We start from the raw sequence: 21381 nt of genomic DNA on the forward strand, positions 1-21381 counted from the left end.
TCTATTATCCGAATGTAAACCTTGTAAATTTTTTGGCAGTTATGCGAATTGAACCCCAAAATTTGTATAAGCTAGGCAAGCTCTGTCAAACAGCTAAAATGCCAGCCCTTAATATTATGTAAACCTTCTAGGTTTTATCATTTTCCATTCTTAGGAGTTTATTGGAACCCTTAACATGCATGCATATTGGAATGGGGTTTTAGCTATGTTATAGTTTATTTTTGGTAAATTTTATTGATATATGCTAGATGTGCAGAATATGTTACACAAATATCTTCTTAGATATACTATACTAGGTACAATGAACATTTGTTTATATATATGGATTATCCAGTGAAGTACCCAAACCATCAACCTACAACTCAAAGAGTACCTGCAGTGTTAACATACCTGTATGAGTAGTATGCAATTGAATAAAATCTTATAAATCCCAGAAAGCCCCTTCTGTTACCTTTCTTTTCACTTAATACCCCCACCTGTTGCCATGATTCTTGTCTCTTTTATACCAAAGATTATTTTTACCTTCATATATCATAAAATTTTGACCATATTATTTTATAGAATGTTTTAATACCTGAAACTTTCTTATTCTCATAAGTACACATTATTAATTTCCTTTAAAATGCTTAATAACTCTTTTCTGATTATTCTCATTTAAACCACTGAAACTTGTGTAATGCAGTATAGAAATATACTTTCAATAATTTACATAGACATGGAGATATATATTATTTATACAGTTTGTATGTATGTACAAACACATATGTACTATATGCTTTGTATCTTGATATGTATGAAAGTGTACAGTATGCATTTTGTGGTTGGTATATTTTGCTGTGTTAAGTTTGTGAGTTTTGTCTATATTACTGCTTATAGTGATATTTCATTTGTTTTTGTTGCATGCTGTTTTACTATATAAGCATATTGTAGTTTTTAGTGTATTACATTTGATGGTCATTTTGCTTCTATTCAGTTTTTTACTATTATCAGACAGTGCTAAAACTACTCCTGTGAATGTTTCTTTGCTTAACATATGTAACATTTTATACCTAGGAGTGGAGTGGAATTACTGTATCATATTATGTATATATGTTCAGTCTTCCTAGAAAATATAAAACAGTTTTCCACAGTAGTTGTACTAATTTATACTTCCAAAATCAATGTATGATAGTTCTAATTGGTCTTCTTGCCCATTTTTATGTTTTTTTTTTTTTTTTTGAGTGCTGGGGATTGAACCCAGGGCCTTGTGCTTACAAGGCAAGCACTCTACTGACTCAGCTCCCCCTTCTTGCCCATTTTTGAAGCTGTCTTTTTCTTTTTAAATTTTAACTTTTCTGGTAAAATAGTGGTCTCATTGTGATTTTATTTTGCATTTCATTGTCTAAGTTGAACACTTTTAAATATGTTTGTTGTTGGCCATTTAGGTATCCTATTTTGTAGATTAATTGCCCAAGTCTATTGTCTATTTCCTACTGGTTTTTGCACTTTTTTCTTACTGATTTATAGGAATTCTTTACATTCTACATAAAGGAACTTTTTCAGTTTTATGTCTTACGAACATCTTTTAGAATGTAGAAATTCTTCCAGCACTTTTATTGAAAGGACAACTTTTTCTGGTGCACTTTGATCTTTGACATAAGTTCAGGTGATTGCACACTATACCTTTTGAATGACTAGAGTCCTCTACTAGGGATACATATAAAGTGTTGTAATGAATAAAATGGGCAAAAAGTAAGTGGTCTGTAAGTCATAGGTCTTCAGAGATGGAAGCACTTGAAATGGTCCTTGAAAGATGGGCAGGAATTTGTCAATTTGAAAATGATTCTATGAACAAAGAACATTCTAAGCAGAGGAAATTTCATGCAATAAACTCAGAGATAGGAATGTGTATGTTATGTTAGGGAAATTGTAACAGATAAGAAGGGTCGAAATGCAATAATTTATTTTAAAAATAGGATTTGAAAAGATAGAATGGACAAGATTATAAAAAGCATGAGACAATCCATTCAAGGAGTATACATCCCATGTAATATAAAGTGTTTATTTAAACAAGGGCTGACATGATCACATTTTTCTTTCAAATAATAGCTTTAGGAGAATTAGACACAATGAACTATAGGGAGAGATAGACAAGAGGCACGTAGATGAATTAGGAATTTATTCCAAATTAGGTATGGTGTGGCCATCATATGGAAATAGTAGAAAACAGACCCTTGAGGTCATGCTAAGAGAAAATAGACAGGACCAGGTACCCAGTTGAACTTTGTGTCTGAGGGAGGAACAATTGATGATGACTTCTGAGATTCTCACAGGTGTTTCTCTCCTTTCCATATATTATATCATGGGATATTTTTATTCACAAAAGCTTCTGTTTTAATTAGATATTCTAAATTGTATGATTACTTTATTCTGTATACACTCTGAGCACATTGACGAAGTGTAACCAACTTGATTTTGGTACATGTCAGTGATTATCATAATTATGCACATCACTGATTAAAACATTTTAAAATATATTTTGTCACTTAATTTTCTGGTCAAAAGTTTTCTTTGGTTATCAATTTTTATAAAAGGTTTGTACTTAGATTAATTCTGAATTTTGTTTGTTCTGATTGGGAGGGAAAATGATTTAATACCATGTGATAGCTTTTGCAGGGATTATCAAACCCATGGTCTCCAGCATAACAAGTAAGTGCTCTATCAATGTGCTCTGTCCCCAACCCTTACAATGCAGTTCTCAAAACTGTCATTTAAAAAGAGTTGTCTCTTGCAGTCTACATGAAACACTGTTGTGAACGCTTAGTAATTAGGTTTTTTATTATGGTTGTCTGTTACTATCCATTTCCCATGCTTTTTGATTTTGAAATGGTTTATAAGTTTCAGATTAATCATGCCAGCTATATTTTACTTTCTATCCATGCATCCCTTTTGTTATCATTTATATTACTAAACAGACTGTTTTTAATATATATTCAAAATTTATTCTTCAAAATGAAAAATATTTACCTTGTGTTTATATTTGAAGGTGGGAAGTAGGCAAATAAATGGGATAGTGAAGAAGAGGTGGGAAAAGAAAATTATTTGTCATAACACTTAGAATTCAAGTTTACATAGATGCTGCATTCATTATGTATCTAAATTAGATTTTTTTTTCCTCAGTGAGGTCTATTCTTCAATACAGAAATCTGAATCTTAGACTTTATGTTTGAAGAACAAGGGTGAGGTTAGGAATGGATGGAAAGCATTTGGGTAAAAACAAATATTCTTCAATTGTATTAAGAGTTCAAGTTTCCATGGATAGCATACCCCTCATCTTAGATGGGAATTAAGAAAATGAATCCTAGAATTCATTTTTGGTGGAGGGAGTGACAAGGAAGGCTGATGGAATCTATAAATCTAAGGCCATTAACCTCAAGTGGACCCTCAGTTTTGCATAATGCACTGTATTACTGTAAGCAAAGAGCCAATCTCTTCTAAATAACAAAACAAATGCTGTAAAGCTGAAACTCACCCATTTTCTGAATAACAATCATGAAAATCTGTCTACACTTACTCTCTTCTTTTCAATCATGTTATCCTTTTGTCCAATCTCAATTTCTCAGGGTTATCGGAATATCTGTTATACCTATAAGTCTTTTATATTCAGTCTCCCTTTCTTAACTTCATCTTTCCCATTGACTTTCTATTTAAATAAACTGTTTTAATTTTAGATTAGCAGATAAATTACAAAGTAAATACCATATACCCAATTATTATTAGTAGTAGAATGTTACTTTAATATATTTTGTACAACTAGGGAACCAATATTGGTACATTACTCTATTAAACTCCACATTTTATTCAAATTTTACTAGTTTTTTACTACCAACCATTTTTGTCCCAGAATCCCATGCAGGATATCATGTTACCTTTAGTATTCATATCTCATATTAATGATACTGTTTACTGTATTGGGAAGTGCTAGGCAGTACTTTTATACATATTGATAATAAATGAAGTATTCTCTTAACACAGTTAAATATTAAACTAATGGGAAATCTTATATGCTGATAGTGATAATTCATCTGCATTTTGTTGCATTTCCAATAATGGCATACCCAGTACAAGTTTTATGAGACTTTTAAGTGTAACATCAATAGTATGAAAATCTATAGATGAACATTTGTGTCATTATGTTAAAATATGACATTAAGTACATTAGAAGTGCTTATTTCTTCGCACTGTGTGGATTCCTTTCCTATGCTGATAATTTTTGTAAAAAAAAAAAAAAAGGCCAGTAGAATTGAGGTTTTCAGTCTCTTTTCTGTCCCCACATGTCAAGGAGCAAAACCCATTGTTGTTAAATAGAGCAATTCAGTAATTCTCACAGGGAGGGAAAGGGGTGTTTGAAGCAACCTCCTGCTGTTCACAGTGTTTTTCATTATGTACTCTCCTTTAACATGTCATGTGTAGAACATCAGCATATTATTCACTTGTTCTAAAGCTAAACTGGAAATGCATCTCCAGCTTATTAATACAGTTTGATGACCGTGATGCATGAATTATGTTGCTGGAAACAAAGTCAGGTAGAACTCTCTTGTTACAGTTGCTATTGCTTACAAATTACACTGAATTATAAGAGGAAATATTACAAGTTGTAATTTATCTTATGTATGTATATTTTTAGTGTTCATGTGCTTTTGCTGTAAGAGCTCTCTGAATAGGAATTTGCTTAGGCTGTGAAAAAGTGAAGTATTTTCTTAGAACAATGAAATATCAGAAAAATGATCACCTTTTGTCTGGAAAGCAGAATTAAGGAAGCTTTATATTATATTAAAATATAAAGTTCTTTGTACTTTTTAGTTATTATTTCTGTTTCTATGCAACTTTTAAAGTTTTAAAATATTCAAAATAAGGTGCAACTCATTCTAGATTTTGAACTCTTGAAAGCGGGATCATGTCTGTCTGTCTTCACTAAATGCTCAGCACCTAACATTGTGCTTTGTAAATGTTAAATAAATGAGTTTTGTCTTCTGTTCTCTGAATAATTTTCACTGGAAAGCATGTGAATAAGCTAGTGATTATATCTATTGTTAATCTTGTGTTCAACAGATACAAATGCAAGCAAATTTTTCAAAAAATTTCATTTAAAATTTCATTAATTATAGTAATTACTATTCAGGTGTGATCATTAAATCCTTAAGGTTGGAAATTATTAAAATGGGTATTGCAGTATACTTTACTCTTTGCATTAGGAGCTGATAGTTCACTAATGTAACTGTCTTTTGTTTGAATTCTCCACTTTTTTGCATGGGTGGAATTCAATGATGCTGTTTATATTAGAGACTGATTATTCAAATTTGACTTCATAATTACAGTATGATAATTAAATTAATTTTTTCTTTATATTTAATTTTATTCTTGATTGGCAAATAATTTTATATATTTATTGTATATAATGACATTTCAATACATGTATATATGTTTGCTGAACAGATGTATATATGTAGCATATATATCACCTTAATTTTTCATTATTTCTTTGTGTTGGGAACATTCACAATCCCCTCCATTAGTTGAAATACACAGTTAATTATACTCAACCTGTTACTCTTAAAAAAAAAAAAACAGATTTTTAGCATATTCTAAAGGCATTAAGTTCTATTCTCTGAAGAGTGTTTCTTTGTAATCTTAAGTTTTTCATGTATCCTTTACAAGTCATTCCTTACACTGTATAATAACTTTTCACCTTTAAAATGATTAATTTATGGTCAGTACACTTATGTAATCAAACTCCATTGTTTTTGTCATAATCACCACTAGACCATTGTGTACTTCATGTTAAGGGCATTCTCATATTAACTTAACATACACAAATGAGTAAGAAAATTTCCCTACTACTGAGAAGAAAAGGTTTCTAGGTCACAGTCATGTCTTTTCATGTACTCTCATTGTTATAGACAATGAATTTATATATATTTTTATGGATATTCATTGTTTTGTTTATACTGATTTTTGTATGTTTTCAAAACATGTTGTTTTCTCTCAGTAAAAGAAGACCCAAAACTTAAAATTGAAGTTGGAAGTGCAGTAGTTCCATGTTTGTAAATTAAAACATCTGAATTCCACAGATAGGGATAAGAAAACAATATCATTTTATCTTGGTTTTGTTAAACTTGTAAATCTCACTTTATCTAAAGTGAGAAATTATTGGAATCAGATTGTCATGTACCAGAGAGTGGGTTGTTGTCCTCATTATCCATAATGAAGTAAAAAATCTTCATTTGTTTCTGGAAAGTGTTGTATCTTGTAGTTTTGCTTCATTATTCTCCCCAGCTTTTGGTAGTAGAAAGCAAGATCGTACTAAATAATTAGTTACATACAAGAGAGTACCTGGGTAGGTATTATATGATGGTTCTAAAACTTCATTTCCCCAATTTAATGTTTTTCATGAAAAAAATTATATACATAAAGAAAAAAGGTAAGAAAACACTTCTTCAATCATGTAGTAATATACTACCTATGATTAGAGTTTTAGTTTATCAAAATTGAATTGAGCACTTCTTAGTTAGACCTGCAATTTTCTACAACATTTTAACTTGGTGTATGTCATTGTAACAAAAGGATAAAAACAATTCCTTGTGCTACTTCTTCTACTTTTGACCATTCAAATTTGGAAAGTTTATTGTTTTGTCTAAAGTGGTAAGTGATGCCAAGTCTGATCACTAAGTATCAGTTTTATTTTATTTGACAGCTTCAGAAAAATTGCATATTTGTTTCTCTAGGATTGGAGTACAATGCAGTATTTTAATAATTTAATATGATTTATATACATATGAAACTGAAGTTATGCATTATTTCCTTTAACTAACTATTTAAGGACATTAGCATCATCTATGCAAGAAGTGAATCTTTTTTAGATTATTATTTTATTTTCCACTATTGCAAAGAAATTCTAGAAAACATTTTTAAGAAAATTCTTATTCTTGTCTTCTTTTACTATTTTTTTTTAAATTTTGTGCTTTCAGTTCCTATTTTCCACCTGTTTGTATTTTTTTTTTCAAATCCTTGGTATTAAGGTTGCTTACATTTTTAAATTTTCTTTTAAAATACACATTGAATATATTGGATTTCTGTGACATATTTTGATATATTCCACCTACCCATTTATTGACTGAATACAAAATAAGCAGTGAGTTTAAGGTTTAAAACAAAGGGTTCGAGAACTTACTTTTAAAGCATTTAAGAGGGAAAAATGAGACTTACATTACTGGTTTTGTGTTTACATGTTTCCTAATCTGCAGTATAATGTAAATTGATTTTATTTTTAATTGTATTTTGATTGGAAAACCTGAAACAAATAGAATCTTTTGGTTTCAAGTCTTCATAGGAATTCAAAGATCGGTCAGAAAATTATTTTGTGATATAGTTAAAAGGAAAATCAAATAGTAATTTTTACAAGATTCTTTAGTATCTTAAATCTAAGTCTTTGGTTGTTTAAATTTTGGGTTCTCATAATAAAACAAGGCATTCACTGCAGACCATTATCCAATCCATACATAAGGTAGGTTGACTATTTCAATCATGAATACTGATTCTTTTGATCTGTTCATTATTCCAACATCAAGTATATTTTGAAGCTTGATAGATGTTCAACAATTTGACTGTAACCAACAGTTTCTATTCATAAACACTGTAGAATTTGAGAGTTTCAAAAGTTGAGGAAGAGATGAAATTTTAAGAACAAATACTCAATTTATCATAGTTTTACTTGCAGTCAGAAATTGGCCTTTGGAAAATGGAAACCTACATAAAATTGGAAAAGTTTGGAAAGGTAAGTAAATTATTATTTTAAAAATAAGATATTTTTAAAATCTAAGTTTATGGTTTTCCCAACAATACAAAATTTTGAACATGATTTCCTAAAAAATTGTATCTTGCTCTGAAAAGGTAACAAAATTAGGAGGAAATGAAACTTTCAATTCTTGAAAGTATCAGTTTGAGAGGAAATGTGTATTTTTAATAGGCTTAAAATCTTTTATTGAAACAAAATATTTTGTTTTCTTGGTAACATAACAGGCATCTCTTTGTTTAGCCTACTAGCCGTCTCCTATCTGTACTGTAATGGGAAATTACATGAGTTAAAATTTCTGAAAAATAACTTTAGAAATAAAAACATTTAATTGAAGCATAAGAAATTCTTAAAATGTGTGTTTTTTCTTGAACTTGTCACTATCTTTAATGCTACTAATTTGGAAACATTCTATCTTCCACAGTAATAAGGTGCAAGAAAATAATAAGTAAAACGTAATAAATAAACAGTAAGAAATAAAAAAGATACAAGTAATAAATAATAAATAGCAGGAAGGTAAATAATAGACAGTTGATAGGGAATCTTTATTTCCTTTTTAAACAATTAATGTGCAAAAATTTTGAAAAGTTTGGAAACCTGGGTAAAACTTTTTTTGATTTAACAGTATAATTGAAGCTAGAATTAAGGACAGGTAGTTAGTGTAGAAATAGGGAATCGGGTCAATTTGAGGAAATGAAGCCATGAAGCCATCTGCCTTTGGAAGTTGGAGACTGCCCCTGGAAGAATGGAATGTCAAGGACCTCCGGAGCCCATTGATTACCAAATTTACCTGCCTTATCAAGGACTGCAAGCAAGGAGATGCTAATTAATGCCCCCTGGGCCCTTACCTGCCTGAATCACCTTGGCCTTCCCCCTGCCCATGGTTTCTCAGTAATGCAAAACCAGGCCTAGTCACGTAGGCAGGAAGGAGAGAGAGATAAGGTGGGAAGAAAACTGGAGAACAAAAGAGACTTAAACCTATAAAAGATGTAGGGTGTGCTCACTTCTTGGGACTTTTGGAACATCAGCCATGGCCCCCCTTCTCCCTGCTGGGAGAAGTCTGTATTATTCCCTTTAAATAAACCTGCTTAATATGCTTGCCTTGTCGTGCTTCTCTAGTGTTCAATCTTCAACATTAGAAGGAGCAGAACTCGTCACCGGTAAACGGCGGTATCAGATTTGGAGGTTCCACCGAGATTTACGCCAAGGTAAGTAAGCTTCTCTCTCCACACACCCCACAAAATAGATGAAGAAAAGAAAGAAACAAAAGAGAGAGAAAAGAAATTCTGATTTTTCCATGAGATAATACAATCAACTTTGTTGCTTTTGTTATTTATTTATTTTATGGCAAAGTAAATACACTTGAGGCTTCAAGTAAGTGAGGGTCAATTGAATTTGAGTCTTTATACTGTAAATTGTTCTTGTGCCTTCTGAAAATTCTGCCCTTTTCTCATGACCAGTGACACTCAGAAGTCTAGGAATTACAATATAGCCATTTTCATTAATGATAAAATTGGTTTGTGAAGAATCATGTGACATTTAGTTGAGTTTGAGAGATTGTTTATTTCATTTCATACAATACCAAAATTCTGATGGTAGACTGGAAACCTATTTGGACAATCATGCTAGTTCATGATCTTCTCAGGAGCAGGAGAGTAAAGTGATGGGGGAAGTACAACTGGCAACTTGCAAACCTACAGGATAAGCAAATTTATAGCTCTGTCCTTTACTTCCTTATAACTCAGTTTTAGCATCTGAAAGATAAATCAGACAGCTACCTTCTATCTTATTAATTATCAAAAATTAAAGAAAATAATTTATTGAACTTATTTCTCAAAGTTGGGAGATTAATAGTAAAATTGATAATAAATAAAATGGAATCAGCATTGTTCCAGTTACCTTTAGCCATGATTTAACTTTCTGGTATTGCTTATGTAATTTTATTCCAATGTAATGAAGTATTGATTTAAATTTTTTGATATTTTTAATATTGTAATCAGATATATAAAATTATGTGTCATATGAAGTTATATGTAATAGTAATTTCAGCCTAAAAAATTCTCTTGTTTGAAATAAAATATATGGTAAAATTAATTTTATTTTCTTAATCTACCTTTCAAAATTGCTCCTTCTTTAAGTGATCAGGATTTAGAGGCTTAGAGATGATAATAACTGTAGTTTTAATGACAGATAAAATTGGGAACTCTAGTCTTCATTTCTGGATAATTAGTGTATTCCATATTAAATTGACAAAGGAATGGCAAATGTTTTGCATCATTTACAGCAATTAGTAATACTCAAACCAATGATGTCTCTCTTATTCTAAACTTACCATGTAACAAGAAGAGTACAGAATACATTGTAATTTCTATTCCATGGAAACATTTTCTGAATTGATTTCTGCAAGAAAATTGTCAGTAAAACTCAACTGGATTGTAGACTCATGACTTCAGGATTTTTAATAAAAAAATGGTATAAGCAAGTGAATGTTAGAATTAGGTTAAAGGGGATAAAAACTCATAACTGTGGCAAGAAAAGTTGTGTATCTCACTGTCATTGACCTATTTTGGATTATTTAATTTCAGCTAGAAAATAATTTTGGCACTATGACTTTGAACAAAAGGAAAACATCTTTAACTTATATTAAGACAAACTAAACATCTACAACTTATGCCAGGTACATTTAGCACATAAAAGTAAGTAAAAATTTGTGGTCTCAGAATTATAGTATTTAGTTTAATTACATAATGATATGCTTGCCTAAGACCACATGGACTCAGCAGAATTCATAAAACTAATTTTGTTGAAGCTTCAAGAAGCCATGGAGTAGCCATCTCAGTATCCCTGTGAATAGAGTCATGGTGAGGATAGGGAACTAAGAAATTCTCTATAATCTTAATGGATTTCAGTATATTTAATTCTTTGTTTTCTTTTCCCTATTGAGGACTAGCCAGATCCATGTCAGTTCCCACAAGACCTACTCAAGTGATGTTGTCATACATATGGAATCGACCACCTGATGTGCTTCTTGGTCCTGCAGAGTACTCAATACAGATTGACAAGTGGTAAATATATACAGATTCAAAATTAGTTTCTTTATAATTTTGCAATCATGTAGCTAATAACACAAGGCATACTAATAGTGATCTTAAAAGAGTTGTTATTTTAAAAAGTCACAGCATAAGCAATGAAAAAGAGTTCTGGCATGGTGTCAAGATTATCTATGTTTAAATATCAATTTCATTATCCAAATCACTGATCTGTGCTTTAGATTCCACCTTTAAGTGAATGGGAATATTTAAAAATAACTATTCTAATTTTCTGTACATAATGTTAAAGCCAAATTAACACATAAAAAAATTCAGAAAACTATTGACACATTAATTGAAAGAAAAATTATTTTATCATTATTTAATATACATCAGAATCTAGTAGTTTTAAGTTGTTATAAAAGCATAATCAAAATACTGTAACCATCTTTCTCACACATCACCTTGATCTTGATATTCCCCTATTTAAATACCTTTATGGCCAGTGCACTCATTAAGCTATAATGTGCATTTCTTAAAAGAGTACTTAGATATTTCCATAAAATATCTGTAAACTACTTTTTCCAACATTTTCAAACTATTTCTCAATGCAAATATCCCCTTTTAGCTAAATGTACTTCAGAAAAACTTGGGTTTTCCCATATTGGCTTTATGTGTTTTTATCAGATCACCTATACCAATTACCTGCTCTGTTGCTCTATCTGGGGCCTGTGTCTCATAACCTTCAAAACACAACTTTTCATAAATCATCTCCTGAATACAACCTAGCCTCTGGGTGCAATTGCTTCCTCTGACTGGCAGTTGCATTTATTTTCTGTATTTATGTACTAAGTCATATACTTCTATTGTTGTCTTGAGCAATTTTATAAAATCTTGTTTTGTGTAACATATTTTTCTCTTTATAAAATTCTACTAATATGTGCATAACATAAAATTTTCCATTTTAATGAGTTTCAAGTGTAGTTTTCAGACCTTAAATAAGTTCACATCATTGTCCACCTATCTCTGTCTTCAGAACTTTTATCTGTCTGGCAAAACTGAAACTTCACCAATTAGACAAATTCTTATTCCACCCTTTTCTGCAGTCCCTGAAAATTGCTGTTCTTTCTTCCCTGAAATTTACTGAGCACCCCATAGGAATGGAATTACACAGTGTTTTTGGAACTGAATAATTTCAATTATTTTCCTTAGTATAATGTCTTCAGGGTTTGTCCACATTGTAGATTGTGTCATGAGGACTTTCTTTTCTGACATTTACATAAGTGCCACAGTTTGTTTATTGATTCATTTATCAAAGAGCATTGGAGTTGCTTCTATATTTTACCTTCTGTAAACAATGCTACTATGAATGTGAGCATACAAATATCTGTTAAAGATTGTGCTTTCACTTCTGGGTCTAGGTCTGGAAGTGGAATTGCTGGATCACACAGTAATTCTGTTTTTAACTTTTTGAGGAGCTACTGTACAGTTTTCCATTTTAATCATATCATTTTACTTTATAATATTTTGATATTTAAAATTAGGTTTTACACAAATTTTTAATATTTGCTAGATTGTAAGATTTTAATAGAAGAACTGTGTCTTAAACTCCTGTGAGTTCACACAATTCCTAGATGATAGTGTCTCTACATTGAGCCTCCCTATTTTTCTTCTTTTACAAACACATACAAACCACCCTGAATCTCCATATTATCTCTTCTTCCTGCATTAGAAAGTGTTGCATTATTTGTTTTCCTTTATCCCAGTTACCTTATGCCTTAGCTCATGCCACCATCATCTCCCAAATTACCACAACAATCTCCTTATTTATTGATCCTTCTTCCTGTCTTACACCTTTCAGTCCATAAGTATTTATAATTGCCATCCTTTTAATTTCAGTTGAAATAAAATATCTAATAAATGTAAAATGTTCTCTAAGGCACTTTCTTAGTAATGACTATATATATGTGCATAAGGATAATTTACATGAATATGTATAAATTTCTATGTATATTTATTTTTTTTAAATTCAGGAACTCCATCTCAGGAAACTTGGCCAGATGTTTCTTCAAATGATGAATTCAAGTGTAGGGGTGTGTGCCAGGCTAGCTCAGGTATAGGTAAAAGCTGATAGAGCCAAAACCCAGGCCCCAGGAGTTGTGTAAAAGAAGACTTGTGGCGAGCAACCTGCAAACTCATTTATTGCAGGAGAAAAAACACACATTTTATAGACTTTTAACCCAATCACAATGTGCCACAGGAAATCAGACCACCAGGCCCCTATACAGGTTCCCTTGGTAGCACTAGGTAAATTTGGGGGCAGTTGTTTACATTCCTAGGTGGTCAGAGTGAAATGCTCCTCTCTGTAAGTTTACACACTTGAGATATTAACTGCTGTGGCCTAAGAACTAGGATTTCTCCACAACATTTCCCCCATTTTTATTAATTTGATCAAGGGATTCCTTTAGAAGGACCTGATTGACCTCAACCCTCGTGAGTCTCTTGTTGAAATTGGACCACAAACATTTAAGATCTGTAAGAATTATAAGGAAGAGTATACAGGCTAATCCTAACATTGTAGTAGGATTCAGCATATTAAGCACGTTCTATTTAAAGGTGATAACATAGACCTCTCCCTGAAGGGAGTAGGAGACCACAGCTCATGTTATAATGTCCCAAGAAGCAAGTGCACTTTATATCCTTTACAGGTTAAGGTCCCTTTTTTTTCCTACAGTTCTTTCCCCCTTATCTCTCCTTCTTGCCTATGTGATTAGGCCTAGTTTTGCAGGTGAGATGTAAAAAGTTCATTCTCCCAGGGGCAGTCTTCACCTTCCAGATTTCCAGAAGCAGATGACTTTCATGGACTTCATTTCCTCGATTTGACTGATCCTGTATTTCTACACTAACTGCCTGTCCCCAATTCTGGCTTCATTCCCCCCTCTAATTTTAGAAACTCCTTTACTGCTGTAGGGAAATGGGGTGATGACCACTTGGGCTGCTTCAAGCTGAAAGGGGGCAGCGAGGGGCAAGGAGTTGGAGTTCACTTTTAGAAACTGAGTCAATTGAAGGGTCTGTAGTAGAACTCTGGTTGGGCAAGAGTAGGTTGTAAAGTCATCTGGAGGTGGGTGCTTCTGTGAGAGAAGAACAAAAAGACATGAGTACTAAAATGAGATTAGTACAAGATAAATATTGCAGAATCTGGAACATGTCAATGAATATCCTCACCAGGGGGTCGAAGAACTGAGAAGTTGTTCCCATAACAAGGCCTAGCAAAGGCTGGAGAGGACAAGATCTTTATTTGGGAACTTTAATATTGTCCAGGTTATCAGGAATGTAAACAAAACATTTAGTAGAGATCTATATATTTCTCTTACTAGCAAACATAGATTAAGCCTACCTGTGTCTGTAGGCCTTAAACTGACTAAAAACTTCTGAGTCTGGCAGTTTCTGTTTATAGTTATCAGGCACATTTGCCTAAGAATCTCTCTTTTGTAGCATTTAGTCTTTATTCTAGTGGGCTAGCGCAAGTATATATCTTAAGTTACATTGAACAATTATTTCCTTTAAATGCCCAAGAATGGCTATATTTTGTTTTTAACTGTTTTGCTAGGTGTCTAAGATCAAGCTGTTTAAAGTGAACTGTTCCTCTCTGTTAAAGATTCAGCTGAGTTCCCACAGGGGTCAATCATAGAGAACTTGAGAGCCTTAACTTTAGTGCTGTCCATTAGGCACGGTCTCCTCAATGAGGTGGCTTCCCTTGAAAGCACCAGGGATGTCTCCCTTTTTTCTTGACCCTCCATGGTGGCAGGTACACTGATTGGCTTTTCATCCTCTAGTGTCCTCATCAATATTCCTGATCAGGATGTCATGTGACCTGGAGTTTCAAAGCTCCTTAGAAAAGTCCTCTTGTTCCCTGGGTTCAGGCTGACTGAGGGCAAGACCCAAATATTGGCTTTTCTTGGCCTCTGTATTTAATCTCAATCTCTAAGTTTGATATTAACCATCCAGCAAGCCAGTCTCACCAGTCATAAAGTAAGAGTACTGGGTTTTAATTTCAATGTCTATGACTTACAGTTATTTATCCCTTTGATCTAATTGGGGTCTACATTATCTGTTCTGTACAATTTCAATTTAATTTATGGTGTTTGCTCTTGAAGCAGTACTTCTGCAAAAGATTAATCAGGCAATAGAGATTACAAGGAAATACAAAATGGAATCATCAGCAGTAAAACATTCAGTTTGTGCAAGAGCTATCTTGAAATTTGGATGAGAATTTTGGCTCTATATTATATCCCCTATTTGAGATCACAGTGATTCCACAGCAAGAACCAATATTTTGACCATAACTTTAAAGAAGCTGAAGTCTGGCTTATTTTGGAGCCACTGTAACATGCAGTAAGTTGGGATGCAGAGCTGTATCTGAGGTAAGGCGTGGCCACTCACAAATCATAAGTGTTTTAATTCTGATTTTGATCTTTGAGTTCCTTAAATATAATTTTAAGCTTACATATATTGTTTTCCTGAGCCTATATGAACATTAGTCAACACAATTTAACATTATATCCAAAACACAAATCAAAGACTGAGAGAGCTTTTGACTTTCCTTTTGTGTGGCAAAGTGGCAAAATGATTTTTATGTTTCACAATATTCAAGAACTATAACTTTCCAAAATATAAACCACAGCCTCTAATTAGCCATGCACCCAGGTACTTTTTTTAAATGAAAAGGAGAGAAATTATATGATTCTTTTTAATTTTTTCAAGTATTTGTCACAATAAAAGTTCCATCCACATCATAATACATACAATTCTTAAATATTTTTGAACCTAATTTAATTAAATTATCCCCTTCCTTTGTCATATTAATTATATAATTCAGTAAGGAGAAATTAGTAAAGTATAAAGTAGCTTGAGTTGTAAATAAAATGAGTGTAGAACTTATGTATTATAATTCCAGAGTTTATCTAGGTAGTTCCTTTTCCCAGAAAGAATGCCTTATTTGGTACCACAAAGATCATGATACAATTTTGTCTTGCTTTCTACAGAATTGTTCTCTATTTACTCACAAAACACCTAAATGTTGTAAGTAAAATTTTGACTTTGATGCTTACATCAGATGACCCATATGTATTTTGTTCAGCGTTACTGACATAATGTGTTCTTGAAGAATAAAAACTGTGAGTCCACAGCAAAATGTAATGTCCTGAATGTCAGCAGTTCTGTTGCAGTTTCTTCTCACAGCTACACCCAGATCAGTCCAAAACTCCCAGTAAAATTGTTCTGAATGTTTTAACTTGTGGAATGCATTATATTTGCAGTAACATAGAATAACCCCTTGACTTTATTTTCCATTAAAATTTTTAAGTCACTATAGTATCAAATTAAGGACATTGTCTATTTTAATTAAAAAATTCACATTGCTTACAACATAACATATTTCTTGTACTTCCATTTCTTCTCAAACAAGGGAAGTAATAGCAAAATATTTCTGGTAAATATTTGTATGTACTGATTTTCTTATTGTTAGTATAAAACCTTATAGTCTCAGGTAGAAATTCTTAGGAAGAATCATCATGTATGCTAACCTTTTCTGGTCTCTCCAAAGTAGTATAATTCCTATTTTCCTATATTTTATATATAAACCTATATATACCATTGCCCATTGCCTATGGTAATGTTCAGTGTAGAAGGGTGAAGGCCTGTGAAGCAGATTGTGCATGAACTTAGCTCCAAGCTTGTCACTGCCTAGGGTACTTTGGATATGTGCCAGAATGGCAAAATGCTGAAGACTGTAAGAGTCTGGAGAATATCTAGGTTTGCAGGATCCCCTGGACCCACTTAGAAAACTCAGGGGAGAATACTTCTCTACTTGCAATGGTACTTAATCAGTGAAAGACAGTGAAAGATAGAACCTCTGATTTCTCAACCATAGATAATCCCATTAAAATAATTCCTACCGCCACTCTTCCTGGTTATGATAATTTCTTTATTAACTATTGGCTTGGTGGTCTTGATTAATGAGGTTGCATAAAGTTAAGCACATTTAAATTGAGTTTAGTACCTTGTAGTACCCACTACTATAAAAATTTATTGAATGGCTTGTATCTGTGTTTATCTTGAACCACACCAATATATTTTGGGGTCCCTTTTCTGTGTTTTTACTCATATGATAGAAAAATGATGCTTTTATGCACTTGCTTTCATTTCAATACTGTGAAAATTGATGTAGTCATTAAGCTCTACTTATTATGGAGTTCACTTGGTTTTGAGACAGAATGCAGACTCACATTCAACAGCTTTAATATTTTTCTTGAACATTGAAAATTTGAATTGAAGTTACTTATGGTCTCTTCCTAAGTCAATGACAAGATAAGCCTCTTTAGACTAAAATAGTTTTGAGTCTATTTGAACTCAACAAGAGTATCTGTTTTAGGGCACTTAAATTTAGCAAACAAAAACACTTAGGAAGTAGTTTTAGCTGAAAATTTTCTATCAGGTAAGATGAAAAATTTTACATTTATTATTGTTATATCTATGTTAGATTCTGAAGGAATTGAGTTGTTAAAATTTCTACAGGTAAGTCACATCTTATTTTGTAATTCTTAAATGTCATTAAGCCTCAGTTTCCTCATATGTAGAATGATAATGATTATTTATGTTAATATTGAGAATATTTCAGGAACATGCTTAAGTTAAACATACATATAAATGTGCATACATATATATAAAATGTATAATACATAATACAATATGTTACATTTATTACATAGTTTCCCTTAATGATCTGGATCTCTCACTGTGACCAAGAAGAGCTGCTGGCATTTATCAACTATATTGAGGCCATGTTCTCCAAATTTTTAATCCCTTTTGTTCTCTTTTTTCTTATAGTTAATGCCTTTCAGGTTGCCAAGCTCCAAATACCACTCACATTTTCTTCAGAGTGAGAAGAAGTGGAAGGTAAAGGATGGTACCAGCCACATTTACTCTTATATCTTGAAAGCAAGGCTTTAAGTAGAAACCCCTGAAAGGCTTCTTCCCAAGTCTCATTGGCCAGCACATTAATTTTAAGAGAGGCTGGAAGTTGGGAGCAGGATTGTTGTAATTAATGTAAACTTAGAATCTGTCCTGATTTATGATCCATCTGTCAATTAACAAGGAAAAGGGACAGTGGGGATTGATAGGTTACTAAGAACATCTGCCATAAGGACACTGAGTGTATTGCCCCCAGTCCTTGGTGATTCATGAAGAAAAGTAAAAGAAAAAGTTGAACACTGTAATTTTTCATCACTTCAGAAAATAGAGGAATCTAAAGTTTTACTTAAGGTCCAGTCTTAACTTGAAAATGTGGAATTGAGATATAATTATTACTATATAATTTCAATGACAATTCAAATTCAAATGTATCTGGAGTACTCTAAATCAGTACTTAAAATAGTCCTCATATTAAACAGCCAAGATTTTAAAACAATGCTCTAAATACTGATTTGTTCTTGTCCAACTTTTATAGTAACTGAGTAAAGTTGATGAAGCAGTTCTTTGATTTATTACAGTTTGAATCTAAGAAAATGATTTCAGCAGAAGAGGCCATGAAGCATGCATACTTTCAAAATCTAGACCCAAGAATACCTGCTTTACCAGAAAGTAAGAAAATAGAAAAGTTCCCCCCTTTGTATTAATTTTTCTAGTGTTGGGGAATGAGATGGATTAGAGCTTTAGAAAGAGAGGGTTGCTGATTTTATATATGAAACATTGGTCATTTTCAAAAGTAGATCAAAATTTCTTAAAGGAAGGAACCCCACTCTAGTTTTTCAAATCAGAAATAATTTTTCATTCTGTATATTTTTAATATATATATATAGCCACTTCTCTAACAAACTCAGAAACCAATAATATTTAAGTATGAGTCATCAATCTTACTGCATTTAATTTGAAATATACAATCTGTGATGGCATCTGTGGGTGTAATACAGCTTCAATTCAGTTGTTAAGAGTGGAATTCTATAAAGATTAATGAGACACAGTTGAAACATAAGATAGCTTCCTTGTGGAAGAACCTTACCTTAATATATACACATAATTTTTCTTTCTGGTGATCACTCTGACTTTACCATCCCTATGACAGGGATCAGTGTATTATCAGAGCCACTAAAATAATACATTTCCCATGTGGGAGGTAACTCTTCAGTTTTACTTCTGACATTCTGTTTCAAAAATTAGCCCAGTGTTTTACTTTAAAATGTAGTAAGGTAAGTGAGGGATTAGGAGAAAATTTGGGAACTGAGCTATGGAAAGCTTTTATTTATTTCCCATTCTCATTGACTAGAGGATAGTGATTCATTGAAATTTATATAGCAATCAGCAACAAGTAAATTGAATAAGTAATCCTTTAGACTTTTTACTCAGCATTTACAGGATATTTTTTAACATAAGACTACTTTATGACAGAGATTGGAAATGAGAATTGAAATACAGGTGTTTCTTTTTTTTTTTAAAGTTGATATTGCATTAATACCAAATTTCAGTTTAAGGTAGTAGCACTAATCTGTTCCATGTTCTTCACTAAAATCTGAAGGTAGTTTGAGAACCTGATACCTCTATGCCATCATGAGATAGCAATAAAGGACAGAGAGAATAAGAACCTGGTAATGCATTTGATGAGGTCTCCCAAACCAGTAAGTTCTGGAACAAATAGCATGTTTTTTTGTTTGTTTGTTTTTTTGTTTGTTTGTTTCTCAGAGAAACCTACTTGCATGGTGCTTTAAAGCAAAGTTTGTGGAAGGGTTCTGAAAAGGGATTACTTCCTTTAGTTTTCTCCTGAAAATGGACAAAAAAGGACAAATTTTTGAGCAGGGCTATATAGACTTGTAAGTACAGTATGTTTATGTTGGATCACTATATACTTTTTAAATGCTATTCTATAGTTGGATTGTATATGTTTGTAATAATATTGACCTTCACCTAAGGCCTTTGTCTGTGCATTTTAGGCATGTCAGTATTCGGTTTGAAAGAGATTCTGTTGCAAAAGGAAATGGGGTTTTGAAATTCTTCTCACCCAGAGACAGGTGTGTGTGTCATAAACCGTTTTACATGTTGATCATGAATTTTTGTGTGGAACCAAGCTTTTAGTTTATAAATTGATGAGTAACATTATTGATTTCAATGTCACTGTACAGGGCTGTGGTTGTGGCTCAGTAGTAGAATACTTGCCTAGCATGTGTGAGGCACTGGGTTCAATTCTCAGCACCACATATCAATAAATAAAATAAAGGTCCAGGAACAAATAAAAATTATATAAAATTGCAATATACAGTGCATTCCACAACTGTTTGTGTTTAGCATTGCATGTAATCACCTTTCTGTATGATGTGGGAAGTTCAGGAATCTTTGAGAAAGAAATCTGACTCAGTTACATGAGGGATCCTGAAGGTTGCAGATGGCACAAGATCTTTTACAAGTGACCTGGCTTGATCACTGCATATGCCATCCCTGATACCTGAGGCAGAAGACACATCTTGTGTTCCCTAGTCACCAGGGTCATCACTTTGAAGCATAGAAGCTGAAGACTGACCCCATCACCAAAAGGGTCATGTAAGATGGTGCTGATCACTCTTACTGTGGAATATGAGCTTTGTTGGTGGGAACAGTAGCTTCCTGGAGTCATTAAATACTGTATGTGGGATAAAACTGAACCTTGAACTGCCTCATAAGATGACTTTGTATTTTAGGACATGGGAAGAACAGAAGACAGCATGCTGTCTGTTAACATGGTCAAGTCCAGACCTCAGCTTTTCTTACTAATCAAGGGCTCAGATCTGGAGGCATTTTTTTTTCTTTTGGTGGACTTGGAATCTCCATTTGTCTACACTGTCCTCTTCACATTGGAGTCTTTATTTTAGACCTATAGTACATTGTATTTATATTTGTCATGGTATGATGCTTTTCTGTACAGTCATTTTTAAGGTATTCTCCACCATTAGAGTCAGTAGGTTACAGCTATCGATGTAACACAGCTGCAATTTTTTGTGCAGGACTGAGGAAATACAGTGCATTACTGTATTGTTTAATCATTGCTGCTAAGTAACTATTTTCCTGCTTATTTAACACAAAGTTGAATGACTGAAGAAGTAGCAGTGACTGTATTGTGTGTGAATGCATCCATTTCTTTTCACAAGTTGTCTTTCTACTGTATATATTTTTTGTTTTGAAAATTAAACTACGGTGTTTCCTGGAATGTATATTTAGTTTGCTTAACAGTAAAATAAGTGAGCCATGTTGAACACTCTTATGTTCATGCTACATAATTTCTTACTGAACACTGGCAAATAGAGTTGCTGAGAGTGATAAGCACATTATGTTTAAGAGAACATGTGAGAGAAGTTGATTCAGTGAAGTGAATATCTGACATTCTTGGATTCTCACATTAAATACCAATAAATTAAAGCCCCAAAATTATTTATTTTCACCTATTTCTAATTTGAGAAATGTCCACTGCATATTACTGGATATTTGTATAAGAATTCA

General features: G+C 32.5%; 1 pseudogene; it reads left to right on the top strand.

Moving 5' to 3' along the window:
- Positions 1 to 20623, top strand: part of LOC124975620 (cyclin-dependent kinase 17-like) — a 30152-nt pseudogene extending 9529 nt beyond the window's left edge.
- Positions 20624 to 21381: the final 758 nt, after the last annotated feature.

The sequence above is a fragment of the Sciurus carolinensis genome, unplaced genomic scaffold (genome assembly GCF_902686445.1).
Source record: "Sciurus carolinensis unplaced genomic scaffold, mSciCar1.2, whole genome shotgun sequence".
NCBI classification, from domain to species: Eukaryota; Metazoa; Chordata; class Mammalia; order Rodentia; family Sciuridae; genus Sciurus; species Sciurus carolinensis.